We start from the raw sequence: 16,683 nt of genomic DNA on the forward strand, positions 1-16,683 counted from the left end.
CAATGAGAATATAGCAAAAGTATTAAAATATTAGAAAATAGAATAATTATAGAAATTATTAAAATATTATAAGCTAAAATATAAATTTAATTGTTAGCAATATTTTTAAGACAAATATTAAATTACCATTTTAATATCAATTTTTAAAAAAATTGATTGTATTATTAATTCATAAAATTATAAAAAAAAATGATTAAGATTAAGATTGTCTTAAATTACTTAATTGTCTTTTGTATTCTATGTGATAAACAAATTCCATTACTCCATAATGTGTGTGAGAATGAATGAGAGTGTTTTTCTTTTAATAAGAGTTTGGCCATTCCCTTTCAATTATATGATATCAAAAAAATTTTGGCCTTAAAAAGAGGTAAAAAAGAAGTATGCTTCTCTTAACAAATGTTTCTCATTGTCTTCTGCCTAATTATGCCACCAGATTTCTAGAACAATGACGTTGACGGGACGCACCTTAGTGCCATCTATATATTATTGATAGCTGACATCATTCCAGATAGAGCTGACATAATCCTGACTCCTTCTGGATAGCCACTGATGTCATGCCATATTTCTTTCGGCTCTGTATTCTGATGCTCCGGCAGTGACAAATGAGGTTTTCGGGTTCTTCGGGTCCGTTTTCTGATGCTCTGGTAGTGCCAAAAGAATCTTTGGGTCATTGTTGCTTTGAAAAATAATTCTCGTTTCCTAAGCCTATATAAGGTAAAAGGCTTCTCGTATTTGGCATCCGCGGTTGTTTATTTTAATCTGTTTAAAGGTTTGGTTTTGTGTCCCGAAGTGCTCTCAAAATGAGTCAACATACTCCTCAAGGAAATTTCATTAGCAATGCAACTCGTGATGCAGTAGGAGTTGTTCACAACGTTGCAGATCTAATTCTTCGACCTGCTCTGGATAGCGTTTTGCACGGCGCTGCTCGAGGTATATTAGATTGGGCAGGTGGTAGTGGAGATTACAACCAGGTCCAGCCCTGTCGCCCTCAACCTGCATGTACCTCAATGACACCACCCGCTCAGCCCTATCCTAACATGCAACCCGCTCAAGCGAACATATCACCCTCATTCAGGAGCAATCAGTCCAACACAGCCAGCAGGAAGCAGCAGAACATAGAACATAGAGAACAACACAAATAGCCCCAACAATTGGTAATATGCTTGTGGGACATTAATGAAGACTGAGCGGTAAAGTCTGCGTAAACAAAACTCTAAGTATGTGTTTTGTTTTCTGTCATTTATGTTTCCGTGTTGAGCTGTCCACTCAATACGCGTTTTCTAAGCCTATATAACGAAGAAAACTAAGTATCGTACTCTCTCTCTTTTCACCTGTGTTTAAATCTTCCTACGTTCTCGCATCTCCCAGGAGAGGAGAACGAGGAAAGTAGAGCTATATCAATCACTTCATAGAATGTATGGCATTAACTATGTTCACAATTATAAACAACTACATACTACTACATAGAAGGGGCATTTAAGACGTTTATTTGAGACAATATATTATTATTGTCTTAAATACATATTTTAAGTTTATTTATATTTTTTATTGTTTAATTGTCTTAAATTAAGACAATAGAAAAAAAATTTCTCTAAAATAAAATTTATTTTTCCCTCTTTCTCTTTAGGTAACTCCACTCTACTCGCGCGACGGTAGGGATTTTTGAAGTAAATCTGGATGGAACAACATCTTCCTGCACCACATAATCGAGAGTTGCCTTGAAATTTTGCGGAAAGATTGTGGCGTTGCTATTGGGGATAGGGTTATTTGTAGGCTAAAAGATTGGTCGATCATCTGTCTCTGCTCATCTCTGCTCCCCCGACGGCAGCGGCTTCACACGAGGCATTCACGACGTTCATCATCGATGGAGGAATTGCGGGAAAGAATGGAGGGGTTCTATTTAACCTGTAAAATCCACCCATATTTTCCCATCCGTCTAGTGGAGGCAGGAGCTACAGGGGAAGCAGGAGCACCAAGAGCAGAGACAGGGACGGCAATAGAGCAATTGATCGTGAAGCACCCATTGATTCAGAACCTCCAGATCCAGATGACTGGTTTAGAGTGATGTCATTTCATGTAGGGGTTTTCCAGCTCCAGATCAAGGGGTTTAAAGATCTTGAATAATTTTGGATGCCATAGCCCAAGGCTCGAATAAGGTAAGTACTTGCTTGAAATTTCCTAAAACCTTTTCAACTATCCATTTTGTGCAGTCCCGGAAATCATTTCATTTTTTCCCTTGAAATAACATCTCTTCGAGGTAGTCTATCAAACGGTTCAAGTGCGTTTCTTATGATTCCAAATTTGCATGCGTGTTTGTCAGAGCATTTCCAACTTTAATATCTGGCAAAAACCCATTTTTGTAACTCTTTCTATCATCGTATTCCATGAGACTGCACCTCTATGAGGTTTTTACCAAATAATTTAAGTGCATTGTCTGTGGCAGGTTTAGTCCTTTGAGTTCAAATGCATTTTAATTTTGTTTGTCGGAATCATAAAAAAACCGATAGAGAATACATGGCTTGGGGAGGACGAACCAAGCGATAATACTCGAAACCAATGATCAATGAAATGCCTGCCAACTAAATCGGTTAAACAAGTTGGGAATTCCTTTACCCTACAAGCTATTTGATCTGTTGCCTGTAATTTGTTCTGGGTGTCGGAATTAATCCATGGGCATTAGCAATCATCGCGAATCCCCATCCAAACTCTACCAATGCTATTGCCTACTTGAAATGTGATGTGTGTTGCAGAGAAATAATCAGCTTCAATGGCGACGGAGGCAGAATCAAAGTGCCTATCACTTGCCCATTCACTCCCTTGTCTAATGCTCTATCCTGCCATGTAATAATCGTCACACTCCTTCCTTGTCCTATAAAACTTATGTATGACTTGTGGGTGGGCACCAACACCTTCTCCCTGTAATAAATCCTCTACAAATACATAAATGTTATCAATGTCCTCTTGTTGAGCTATACATACTATAAAATAGAATATCAAACATGTAAGTGCCGGCCTGGATGAAAATCTTCACTACTTGTCTATTATTTTGTGGAACCATATCCACTGCAGCTTGTACACTATGAGTATCACCACTGCCATCCTGTGAGGCCCTACCCCGACCCATCCTATCTCTTCAGTTATTTTCATTTTGGAACTATTTTGGATGCTAGTTTTGACACACTATGGATATAGAACTTTTCATGGTTCCGCGATTTTGGTAACATTGATATATATGGATGCTTCATTTCTATGCCTTGTGGATGATAGAATATTATATGATTCTAGATTAGGGTAATATTGTGATGATGCAGGGTATTATCTGAATTTCAGAATTTGTTATAATGTTAGAAAAATGTTTGCATATCTTGTAGATGGATCAAATTTTGAGGATTATAATAAATTGCTTGGATTTGTGATAAATCATATTATATAATGACGAGCCTTTGTGGAATGAATGTATTGTATTCTGATTTTGTGTTATATATTATATGAGGTTATTTGGAAAGTACTAATGTTTAAATTGAGATGTGCAGGAAATTATCCATGTGACCATGGAAATATTATGGAGAATCAAGCCTAGGCCAATGTGCGTTAGTAAAACCAGGGGTTGTCTATTTGGAGAGACAACATCCCGTATGTACTGTATTTTATTCGTAAATGTAAAATGTTGCATGAGTGTAATTTGTATTTATTAGATTGTTTAAATTGTTTAAGGGACAATTGCCATGTGTGTATTGTGATGTGGAAATTATTTTGTAGTGTCACTTGACACCTATGTAGTATGTTGTGTTGGCAAGTTGTCATGTCACCTTTTTAAGAGTTTTATTTTTGTTAATTGTTATATCTCCTAATTATCCTTGAAGGAACCAAGAAATCTAGGTTAGAGAGCCACAAGGAAGGTCAACTCAGAGTTGACCCGTAGGTTAACTTCAGGTGGACTTTCTAAAGGTCAAACCAACTCCTAGAGTCAATTTCAAAGCATTTCTATTAGGCCTCATGGGGTACCTATGGGTGAAGGCCAAAATTGGCCATGTGTCTTTCCCTTAGGACTTGTTTAACCACCCAAAAAAGTGGTTTTCCCAAGATGGACGAATTCCATCTATAGGAGTGCCATCCTTGGTAGAATAACCTTCTTGGAGATAGTAATCCCTCTTCCCCATTTCATTTCCCTTCTCTAGACACCTAGGTTAGGGAGTGTGTAAGACCTAGGGAAGACCAACCCAATGGGAGATCTCTCACTCTATCCAAGAGGTTGGAAGGAGTGAGAGAGGCCTTCTTAGGCTAAGAATGGAAACTTAGTGAGCTAATCACCCACTCTCCATCCTTGGAGATTTTTGGAAAAACTTGGAAGAAAAAAAAAACCAGTTTTAGGAATAGAGGAATTTGGGGGCCAAAGAATTGTAGAAAGTTGTGTGGATTGGGCAACTCATCTCCAACTAAAGGCAGAATAAGGTTGGTTATTATCTCCTCTTGTTATGTTGTTTATGTTAGTTATGATGTTTTGTTGAAGGAAAGAAATGCTTGTAAAGAAAATGTTTATGTAAATTGTTGTTGAAGAAAATAATGTGTAGTTGCTCGCTCGAGTTGGTTAATTTACCCAACCTTAGAAGTAAGTTTATTTACATCCTAGATAAGACAAAACTGTAATAAAGTTATTATATTATAGAATATGTTGCGAGTTCATGACATCAAAAAAAAAAATTTTGTTGTTCTGTTTTTGTGCCCTAAAGCTTGGGCACGACATATCCTTGGCAACATATATTTCCTTTTTATACGGCTTGGCTTCCACATCTCTTACCTCAGGAAACCCAGGCCTGAAAGCTCTTGGAATTAAACCATAATAATATCCTCTATCTCACAACTCTTTAGCCCAGAGGGAAAGAATTGTAATCCTTTATGAAAATTATTGAAACCATTAGTTGCTGAAACATATGAACACAAGGTAGTGAAAACAAGTAGTGGAATTATAGGTACATAACTTGTTTCCATTGTAACTAAATCTGAATCTATAATTATATTATTAGACTGTGATCATTAATCTGAATCTATGACTATAATATCAGACTCTGATTATTTATATAGACTTAAACTAAAGTCATAAGACTTCCTAACACAATGCATGCGTAAGCTATTAACTACCACATGAGGGCAGTTAGTGTGAAATCAAATTCTAGCACATTCCACTCATAGATCTATAGCTGGTTTGTCTTCTTTGTTGTTGGTGGATTCATAGTCATTTCCTGCTTGTGTGTCACTGTTCATTTTCAATCCCATGGGAATTTTTTTATCACTGTCACTGCTTCCTTGCTTCTTTGCACTTAAAAGAATTATGTCTTACTAGAGATCTCAAACCAGTATACTTGTAGTGTTTCTTTTCAGGATTTCTATATCAAGGGTCTTTGTCGCTCACTAAAATTGAACAAACACTATATAACAGCTCTTATAGGACCATATCACTGTTACTTAAAATTGTACTCATTTTTAATACATTCCTGATGACTGTGGTTATTCATATCTTTTTCGTGTTTTCTTGCACCTCTTCAAGACTGTCACACAGTCATGATGCCTTCAGAACACAATGATGTTGCCCTTTCTAATCTCTTAGGGTCTTGTTGCTCTGTCATGCTACACGTTAGTAATCCTTTAGAAAGTAAGGTTCATCTTTCCTTTTCGTCCACCATCTTTGACCAATGCTCCTACTCACTTTGTACTGCTCATACTAACTTCAATATCTCTGTCCAAGTTGGGTGTATACCTCCATGATGGCTAAGAGATCTAGGTATTCATGTATCATGTTTTGACAATAGATTGTGATGTGCCTTCTTTAAAATGTCACTGATCATTTTGGTCTATCCTAGAGATTATCATGTATGCTTTATCAATCTTTGACGAGGCCTTTTTCTTTACACAAGCTGCACAAATGATTATTTCATCATTGTTTGAACAGTAAAACTTGAAAAGAATGATCATGACTACTGTATCTTTTTTTGGGCATCATGACTACTACAAAATGATTTATTTGACCCTTAATGATGCAACCGTGTGACTCGTGTGACTACACAGCCCTAAAAGTATGGTTTTAAACTACAGACTTCACTGAAAAATCAACTTCAATATTATGTTATGTGTGCCTTCATTTCTTTTCATTCCCAAATGAATTATCTTCGAATCCATGTTGCTCATAGCTTCTTATTATGGGACTACCCATGTTTTAAATTATTGACTGTCATTGCTTTTGAGAATTCTCTTGACTCATAATGCTTCTTGTTGACACCATAAAACTCTGTCTTCATTCTCTGTTCTCTGTAGATTATCATGATGATTGTCCTTTGACCTATGGACTGCAAAAAACCCTTGGATGTCATTTACTGTTATTGTACATACAGCTTTATGACTGGAACCATTGATTGCATGATATTCTGGTTATCAAGAGATGCTCAAATCTTGTCTTTGCTCACATCAATAATCTTTGGTGCACTATGGATGATCTTTTGATAACTGATTACTCTCTTTGTATTGACAATTTTATCCCATAGGTCTCTTCTAAAACCTTTGTTAGGTTTGTCTTCACTCTTCGTGGTCTTTGACTTGCTAGTGAAGAATGCCTTTATTCACTGTCAAACTTGATTGCCATACTAAAATAGGTTAGAACAATGAGTTTTCTTTATACCTCAAAACCCTTTTCAACTTACGGATGCCATGAAACCTTTTGGCATTGGATTGTAATATTCTGATTTTATTGTGTGGATCTGCCTTACATGCTTTATCTTCAACATTATCCATGAACATACCGTCAAGATCTGTGATTAAGATTGTGCTTTTAAGAATGCTCTAACCTCAAAAATCTTAATGTCTTGATGGCTGCTACCATTTGACAGTGATCTATACTTCTAACTGACACCTTAGGACTGATATTTCTGTGTGTGCACTGTTGTAGCTTTTTATACTTTTGATAGTGACTATCATCAACTCACTGTGTACTTCTTATGAGCTCATGAGAGGCCTTTTGCCCTTGTTTATTGCTCAAACTTAAGGAGCCTGCTGATCATTGATCATGGATGCATGAACCCTTTTGATTGTAGTGCTTCACTTTGGTGTGACATTTATACCATGAATTCCATCAAAATGTTTTGTAACCTTAAATCTCTGCCACTGTATTTTATTTTTTCATTATGATGTGTATCCTGCTACCATGCTCTATATTTTGTATTCTTGATGGTGATATGGGTTATGACAACTATCTTTTGTATCTCATGGTCTTTATGCCCAATGGTTTGTCATTTAGGCTCAGATTGAGACTGTCTTTATCCTCTTTATCTTTGATTAGACACTATATCATTGTCGTGTAATCTCATTAGGGCTTTTTTACTATTATGTATCACCAAACACTAATAGTTGCTACTATTAAATCTGTAAGGGATTCTCTTTTGATGCAATATACTGTGATCTATGTCTCTTCACTTGAACTTCTTTCAACTGTATTCACTGGACTGAGATATGTGAGCAATGTCCTAAGGAAGACTGTGACTTTTATTTTTTCCACTGCTCTGTGATAATACTACAACAGTGAGGTTTCTCTAGGAGATCCTTGAAACTCATGTAGCTTCTTCAAAATTCCTAAAGACTGCTATATGCCTTCTTGTCTATTCCAACTGAATGATACCATAACATCTTTACTTTTATGATTTCATTCCCTTTGGTATTGAAGATTGATTCGCCCCATTTATTAGGCATGTATTGACTATATTAGGGGATTCTCTTCTTCTTGGACTGCTACTATTTTAAGCCTTTCTCTTCTTTGGGAGTGAATGCAAAAGACTGTATCTCTACTCCTCTTCTCATTGACTTATCATGACTGCAATTATGATGCATTCACTGCCTTTCTTTTCTATTTATTATTTCTTTCTTCTGACTGTGATTCACTAACTCAGACCTTCGGTGATATCCACTTACCATGCACTATAACTCTATTGTTGAACCTTTTACTATTAAATCTAATCTTTACTTAGATTGCTTATTGCTTAAAACTCTGTCAAAACTGTGTCTTTAACAGTCTTTAGATCTACTCTTGGTCTTTGATGCCCTTGTTCTGCAATATGAAGATCTTGCCATATACTTTTCATTGGTTGTCTCATGAGCTTGATATCTGCTCTTTGGATAGTAAATGGTTGTTCCTATCAGTCTACACTGTTATTCTTTTCATACTATTATGTATCTTTAACCATATGATCTTTTTATGTTCTAAGATATTCTCAAGTCAAAAGAATTGTACATCTACTGTCAAAATTATAACACTTGACATCCACTATCAAAATTATAACACCATGAATAAAACATGTCTATTTTTAATAGCTTAAACATTCTTCCTTAAAGGTTAGCTTAGTTATAAAGAGAGTACATGTTTAAGGGGAAGAGTCTTCTCCCTCTACAATTGGAAATTTAACCTACCAATCAAGATAATGTTGCAGCCCTTGGAAATCTGTTGTATTTGGCAAATATGGCTATTTCAATATGCGGAAAGAACCATACAATATTCTAAATGAACAATAGTCTATAAAAAAGTGCATAATTCAGAAGAGGGGGCTTCTTTTGAGAAATTAACAAATATTCAACTCTCATTTTAGTGTTACTGGCATTGAAAAAGCAGCCAAACATAGCACAGATAAAACCGTTTAGGCGTGAACCTACCATCTTGACAGAAAACCTCAAGAGAAGTACATATTAGTTAGTATATAATTTGTAAGATATCATAGTTAAACTTTGACTTTACGCCATGAGGTTTCTGAAGAGTCAAATGATCTCAGACCATCAAAAAAGACAAGTGAGGGGAGTATAAACTAAATTATCAATCATTTGTGATGTATGCTCTGTAGGGTATCTCTATGATTATCCCAGGTCTAAGAACAAGTGTTGGTCCTTGAAAATACTGTCCTATACAAATGCTCCCAATGAATGCCTTTTGGTGGTAATGTTGTTGTAGCTGCCTCATAAGGCCTTTTGGGTAGCACAGGTACACATGCATTTATTTTACAACAAACCATATGTTGGTTGCACTATAACCTGCATTTGATGTCCTTTTGATCTTCTACAACAGGCTTTGATACATATTGATGTGACTATCTCTTAAATGCTTTATGGACTGTGCTTGTGTTGGTTGGTTTGTCAAAGCCTTTGTCCTTTGAAGATGACTATTATTTGCCTTGCCTTGGGTGTATGCTGATAACCTGTAGCTTTGTTGTGCAAAAATGATTTATTCTTCATCTTGGCTGTTGATAGTCCTTATTGCTTGTGTATCTTATTATTAAAAGCAATGATCATTTATATTTGAGAAATTCAGATTTCTGTTTTTTGTTGTCCTTACAAATGGTCCCTTCCTCTTGAATCTTGATTGTGATCACTATATAAACAATATTTTTTTTTGCTTTACTATGAGTTATTATTTACAAAAACAAATTGGTTTTTTTTGTTTCAGGTTTGTTGGTAATACTATCTTAGTCTCTTTTGTATCACTGTCTTATTTTGTTTCCATGAATGCATTTCCATTCTTCATTTTCACCTTCATGATGAATATTGACTACTTTGTTATCAAATGACTTAACTTTGAGACTATAATTTTGTCAAAAATGTGGATGCCCCTGTCCACCATGCATGGAGTTAATAGTATTGAAGGATTTGGCTTGTGGTGATAAGGCAACTATGCGTTTTTTGTGAAGATCTTGCTACCTTCTCCTGTAAAGAACCTTGTGGTCTCTAGGTTGGGATAGTCACCTCTTTGTCATTTACTGTACTTGATGATTTAGATGCTTGCTACACCTAAATGTAAGACAAAACCCTTGTTGTATCTTTATGGCAATGAATGTAAATCTCTATGTCAATTCTTTATTGTATTTTTTGAGTTATATGACTGATTTGGCCTGAACTTTTGACCTTTTTGAATCTCAATCTTTGCTATGGACTGAGTTTACACTACCATTTTCCATGCTACTATCCATGCTCTATATTCATAATTGTCATAGTCCATATGATATCTCTGTAATTATGTTTCCTTAGGCATACCACGTGGGCTTTAGTCATGGTAAAGACACCGGATGGATTTATATTGTCAAGTGCATTGTATTAACTGTACAGTACCCATGAAGGAAAACTCTACTAGCCTTTTTCAAACCATCAACAATGCCGGTGATGCTGACTATTTGATCCATCTCATCGAAGATCTTCTAAACAGGGTTAGTATGGGAGTTAGCTTCAACCGTAATCATAAGAACTGATAATTTATTTTTGCGTTTACTCATTGTTCTATTTGTGAATGCAGTAAAAACAAGAAAAGACGTTTGAGGGAAGCACTAGTTCAGAATCAGAGTGGACATCCTTTATCCAAAGTGGGTCTGAATTCCTTGAATTTGTGAATAAGCATATTCAGCTGGAGATGGTAACTGCTAATTTTAATTTTATTTTGAGTAAAAGATTAGTTAGCAGTATGTTGAAATTATTTACGAGGAGTCAGAGTTAAAGGTGGTTGTATTTACAGGGAGATGAAGGTAACAGAGAAGCTATAGCACAAATGTTGCAAAGTGTGGAGAAGGCACGCCAGATGGTTGGAGGATTATCTCTTGTAGCCTTCTTGCTAGACCAGATTGAAGACATCCCTGAAAACCGGACTGAATACATTGAACTCTTAAGACAAATGTTTAAGCTTGCTGGGTATATTAGAAGGATGAGGTATGATATGCCACAAGAAGAAAATATATTGAATGAGGCAATTATATTGATTGTTGAAGGATCCATGATATGCGCTTTGCAAATAAAGTCTAGAACACTTTTCTGGTAAAATGTCTACAATGATTAAATATCTGAATTTAGTATGAATTTTATTAGTTTTATCATCATTTATGTTATTGTAACTAAAATGATCCGTATTGCAGGTTTTTGAAGGGTTTTGTGAACCACGAAGGCTTGGGCACTGTAAAATTGAAAATAAATCAGCTTCATCAAGATCTTACATTGCGAGGGCTAATAGAAATACAATAGATCAGCATCCTGTTGCTTTCTCTCCATGGAAGCCTACTTATCTAGATCATGCAGGTAAATATATACAAACCTTGTTTTTTTAAAAAATTTTCAACTATATTTACGTGTGTTGTTATTAGCTTAATATTCTCTTGTGGGCTCATCAGCAGTTGGCATCCAAAAGCAGAAGAAACAATTAATGAATTTGCTAGACATGGAAACAAAAAACAAGTCTCCATTGGCTGTAGTTATTTATGGATTTGGCGGCATAGGAGAGACCACCCTCACCACCGCTATTAAAGCTGACTTAGATCTCACAAATTACAACTATTCAGGAGTTCAAATGCAAGACCAGCCCATTTAAACTGTCATCCATTTCGCTTTGGCCAATGTTAACAATTCTCTTAAGGACTCATCAAAGTCATGAAGTTCATAAACATGTAGTGTAAGAGTTATCAAGAGTCTTCGGCATGATGACCATCAATTGTCAAGGAATAAAGGTTTGTCATAGGGTAATTATTTGGTGTGTCAGTAACAAGGACATACAAATTTAGTGACCGTACAACCCCCACCCATAACTAGAATACTGTACATAGTGGACATGGGGAAGGACCAACTATGAGATGGACTTGGCATGGGGAAGGAAGATCAACAACTATCTTCACTATGGAAAATAGTACTGCCAATTCAATAGGATTTTTTTTGAAGTTATGGACATCTTTTCAGCTATTTTTCCTTTGTTAAGTGGGTTGTAATAATGTTTCCCATGTTAAGTGGATTGTGTTAATTTCTCATGGATTCTATTACTTTTAGCATCTTGGTTTAATATTGGGTTCAATATTTTAATTTGGGTTCTTTGTTCCGCTTCCACCCTTTGAAGGCATACATGTCCCATTCTTGTGCTCGTGATCTGAATTGGGAATATTATTATATTATTCTTTTATAAATAATAAAAATCATCTTTACTTTTATGGTTTATCAATGAAAATTGATGTATGTAATGTCTTTTCCTAGCCTTGACATAATAGGAATATAATGGTCATGATTTGGTGTTATTGTGGTTTAGGTAATCGTAGTCTCAAGGTAACCATCTTGTTCTAAATAATTTGTTTTTTCATTACTAGAGTGCTGGGTTGTTTTTTGTCGGGTACGGCAACAATTCAGAGAAATCTTTCTAGAAATGGGGTAAGCATTTATTTTGTTACTTACTCAATTTATTCGTTTGTTCCTTAATTAGTTCTTTCATATCTGATATCATGATGTCCCGCTTTCTACCTATTCATTTTTTGCAAAAAAGACTCTATACTAAAAGTAACTAATTAGCTTGCACTTCTGTGCTTGTGGCTTTCGAATATTTTTCTTGTCCGTGTATTGAAATTTGTTTTACTCTGTATGCAGATTTGAAGAGATGCCGACAAATAACTTTGTTGAGAGTAGGTAAGAAAATTGGAAATATCTAATTATTTTCTCTAATGCCTATTGCTTTTGATATTAATTTTTGCCAAGGGAATAATGTGTAAAAAACATGCCTTTATAATGCTAAATCATTTTTTTTAAGAAAGCACATTATATATCATTGACTGGTATTTAGCGTTGTCAAGAAGTAAATTATAAGGTAAGGCTTAATTTGTGGGATATTCTCACCTGACTTGTAATCTGGATGTAAAATTGACTGCCCTAGATTTTCTTAGGTTATTGCATCAGGAAATAAGAAGCTTACTTGCAAACAATAAATTAGCTTAATATTTTCAACTATATTTACATGTGTTGTTATTAGCTTAATATTCTCTTGTGGGCTCATCAGCAGTTGGCATCCAAAAGCAGAACAAACAATTAATGAATTTGCTAGACATGGAAACAAAAACCAAGTCTCCATTGACTGTAGTTATTTATGGATTTGGCGGCATAGGAAAGACCACCCTCGCCACCGCTGTTATTGCTAACTTAGATCTCACAAATTACAACTATTCAGGAGTTCAAATGCAAGAAGACAGCTCTAGGAACGTCATAAAATGCATGTAGCAGCAAATATTGAAAGATGCCTTCCCAGCATATTATGACAGAAATTTAACATTGAGAAATAGTGCTCACAAAATGCATGCAGCAGCAAATATTGTTGGAGCTGAGGAGGTCACACATCTGGAAGAGGTGGCTTTGTTCAAGACGTCCGACAAAGGCAACGTTATTGTTCTTGATATCTTCCAAGCAAAAGGGCTGAGTATGCCTGAATCGAATAGAATAACTAATATGCAATCCTGGCTCGATGTTTTATGCGATAATAAGGTATGCCTTTCCATTTGTATATACCAGTACATGGTAGAAATTTAAAGTGTAGTACTAATATTAATGAAACATGTGATATTTTAGCAGAGGCTCGATCAAATTTAAAGGAAACTGGCTTACCAGGGAGGAGACTGAACCTGTGTACGAACTTGATGAGAAGCCTCGCCTTGGGGAACAAGATAAATGTATCACGGTCAAGCCAAAAGACACCCAAATTTAAAGAACTAAGAGTTCTCAAACAAGGTGGCAACATGTCTGGTTTCTGGCTAGTAAATTTGGAGTGCCTTGAGTGGTTGGCTGTGTACTATGGCCCTGTCTTTAAGGATGTTCATGTCTTATTGATCTGTTAAAAAAATTCATTGCCTTGCCCAAGTGAAATGGGGCCATGTAAGGTGTATGTACTATATACTGAGCCAAAGCCTCCTCCAAGATTGTAAGCTGCTAAAAATGGATTGTAAGATGCTAAAAATGGCTCTATCTAGTCATGTGAAGTTTGATTCCATTGTGCTCATCTATACTTGTCAAAAATGTGGATGCCCATGTCCATTGTTCATGGAGTTAGTAGTATTGAAGGATTTGGCTTGTGGCCATAAGGAAACTATGCATTTCCGTGAAGACACCGATACCTTCTCCTGTAAAGATTAGCCTTGTGGTAACCTTTCGCTGTGAAGACTCTGCTACCATTTCCTATTTACTGTATCCAATATTCTCTGGAGAAACACCACATCATTATGTAATATACAAAACATTGAAAATTAATATAATTATTATTGTATTTCTTGTTAATAATTTTGTTATGGTATTTTGTTCAATGTTTTGTAAGAAATTAAATATTGAAAATAATTACATTGAATCTTCTCTTGCTATTTGGAAACATTGAAGGTTGAAACCTACACAAAAAAATATTTAGAAGAAATTATTTATTTTTTAATACATTTTTTTATATTGTCTTTCAAGAGACAATAGTTGAGGTCTAAAGACATATTGTCTCTCGAGAGACAATATGATTTTAATCCCAACTATTGTCTGTAGAGAGACAATATGTCTTTAAATCTCAACTTTTGTCTCTAAAGAGACAAAAGTGAAATCGTCTCTACAAAGACAAAAAAACTTTTGTTTTAAATTGTCTTTATAGAGACAATTTTAAAGATGATAATTTAAGACACTCGGTTAAAGACATTTTTTAAGACAATACTAAACTTTTGTTTTGTCTCAAGTTGAGAAAATTTGCTCAAAAAATGTCTTAAATATTATCTTAAAACACCCCTCTACATAGCAGTGACAGGTTTAGTACCGCTTAAACAATACACTGGTGAACAATCTATATGTGCTTGCGTTCATCCATCCGCAACTCAACCTCTACTATTTAAACAGACAAAATTTAAAGGTCTTAATATTTTTTTGTACTCACATGACACCTAAAAATTGGGTTAAAGAAAGGATCAATTAGAACTTCAATTTCTGTATCAAGATCCAAAACATACATAAATAGTGTCATTTGAAGAGCTGTCATGGTAATTTGTGTCTTTAAGAACAGTAACAACATATTAAATATTAGTTCTTGCATCACAGCTCTACAGCCTTACAACAAAGAAAAATCACTTATTCACATTGTCAATACGGCTGTAGAAACTAAATCATTTGAATATATCTAGTGTTTGGCTCTCTCATAAAAATATGGCAATAGCTGCAATCTATAGTTACAAGATTTAAAACAAACGAGAACCATCTTTAAGTTTGTTGGGTGGGGTTTACACATTTAATTTATATTCAACTTCTTTTGAAGTTTAAAAAAAGAAAATGGTGTGAGAATGAAAGTAATCAACTTTCAAGGGGACTATTAACCATGGGGTCATCTCACATAATATGGATTAAAACTTCAACCAAATGCTTGAAAGATGAAGCACACAATCAAAGCTAGATTAAAACCACTTGCAATTATCAAACTATTGAAGTTTTTTTAAATTCAATCATAGGAAATGAAACTATCTAAAAGGAAGAGATGCAAAATAGTTACAACGAATAGCAGGAAAAAGGAATACCAACAATAACCTGTAAAACATGACTTTAACATAAAAGAATTCCATATTATAAGATGAAACTAAATGCCTAAGATAGACCAGCAATTAAATTATATTTCAAAAAAGTTTATAGTTTTTGAAATATTTAAATTAAATTTTTTATTAAATTATAATTAAATTTAAAATACTTTTAAATAATCACCTGTATATATTTTTTAAATATATTTATCTTAAACTTGATAATATATTTTTTGAGTTATTTTATTTTTGAAGTATCATTTAAAAGCTATTTTATTTTATATTTAGTAAACACTTCATTTTATTTACTAAAAAGTTATTTTGTTTTATTTAATTAAGCATTATTTTATCTTAATTCATTTATTTCAGTTTTTTTATAGATTTTTTGTTGTTTTTTAAATATGTATCTTTTTAATAAATATTTTTTGAAACAAAGTCATATCATTCTAATCCATTCCTTACTTTTTGATTAATCATACAGTCTATATATATTATGAGAAAATGGTATATTTTCAATAATTAAAATAAAAAAGAAATATTTTTAAATATTTTTTTATTGATTTTAAACATTTTCTTACATAATAATATGCACCACTTTAAATAATCATATTTTGAAACCTTCCAATTTGTACCTAAATTTTAATGAGGATAAACTTTACCACATTAAATTTCTGCCCAACTTTTCAAGTAATGTCTTCAAAGTTATCCCAAGTAAATTTTAATGAGGATAAACTTTACGACATGAGATGAAACGAAAGAAACTAAGTATTGTGCTCTCTCTTTTTTCACCTCTATTTTTAAATATTCACTTCATATATAATGTGTGGAGTTCAAAACGAGGAAAGTAGAGTTATATCAATCACTTCATATAATGTGTGGGGTTCAGAATTTTATTTGGCATGAACTATGTTCAAAATTACAAACAACTACAGGTTTAGTACCTCTTAAACAATACACCGGTGAACAATTTATATGTGGTTGTGTTCATCCATCCACAACTCAAACTCTAATACTTGTAGAATTTTGCAGCTGCATAGTTATAGATCTAGCTAGAAAATGGAAAGAAAACTTGCTGAATGAAAACAGAGCAAAAACACAGAAGAAACACAGATCTGCATATAAATGAAACTTATATGAAAATTACAATACAATGCTTGCATTAAATATAATTGATAACCACAGAAATGGCGGTGAAGATTTTGGAGATCGTGAAGACTAACTTGTTGTTCGCATTAGTTAGCTTATTGCAAATAGTGCATAGAGAATGCAAATTTCATGCAATCTAGAATTTTCCATAAGTCACAGGCTTAATGTAAGGAGGAGTGTGCATCAACAGTTTTCCATAAATCATGGA

At 34.3% G+C, this 16,683-nt stretch overlaps 1 long non-coding RNA gene across 10 annotated transcripts; it reads left to right on the top strand.

The window, feature by feature from the left end:
- Positions 1 to 740: 740 nt before the first annotated feature.
- Positions 741 to 13,790, top strand: LOC131065021 (uncharacterized). Of its 10 annotated transcripts, none has more exons than XR_009359086.1 (10): positions 741 to 1,217; positions 1,628 to 4,452; positions 10,051 to 10,226; positions 10,313 to 10,429; positions 10,529 to 10,824; positions 10,923 to 11,082; positions 12,132 to 12,192; positions 12,406 to 12,444; positions 12,812 to 13,290; positions 13,378 to 13,790. It is a non-coding gene; the product is annotated as an uncharacterized LOC131065021 (long non-coding RNA). The 10 variants fall into 10 exon arrangements; XR_009359087.1 differs by having other exon boundaries at positions 741 to 1,190; XR_009359085.1 differs by lacking the exon at positions 741 to 1,217 and adding an exon at positions 1,252 to 1,415.
- Positions 13,791 to 16,683: the final 2,893 nt, after the last annotated feature.

Source organism: Cryptomeria japonica, chromosome 10, assembly GCF_030272615.1.
Source record: "Cryptomeria japonica chromosome 10, Sugi_1.0, whole genome shotgun sequence".
Lineage (NCBI taxonomy): Eukaryota > Viridiplantae > Streptophyta > Pinopsida > Cupressales > Cupressaceae > Cryptomeria > Cryptomeria japonica.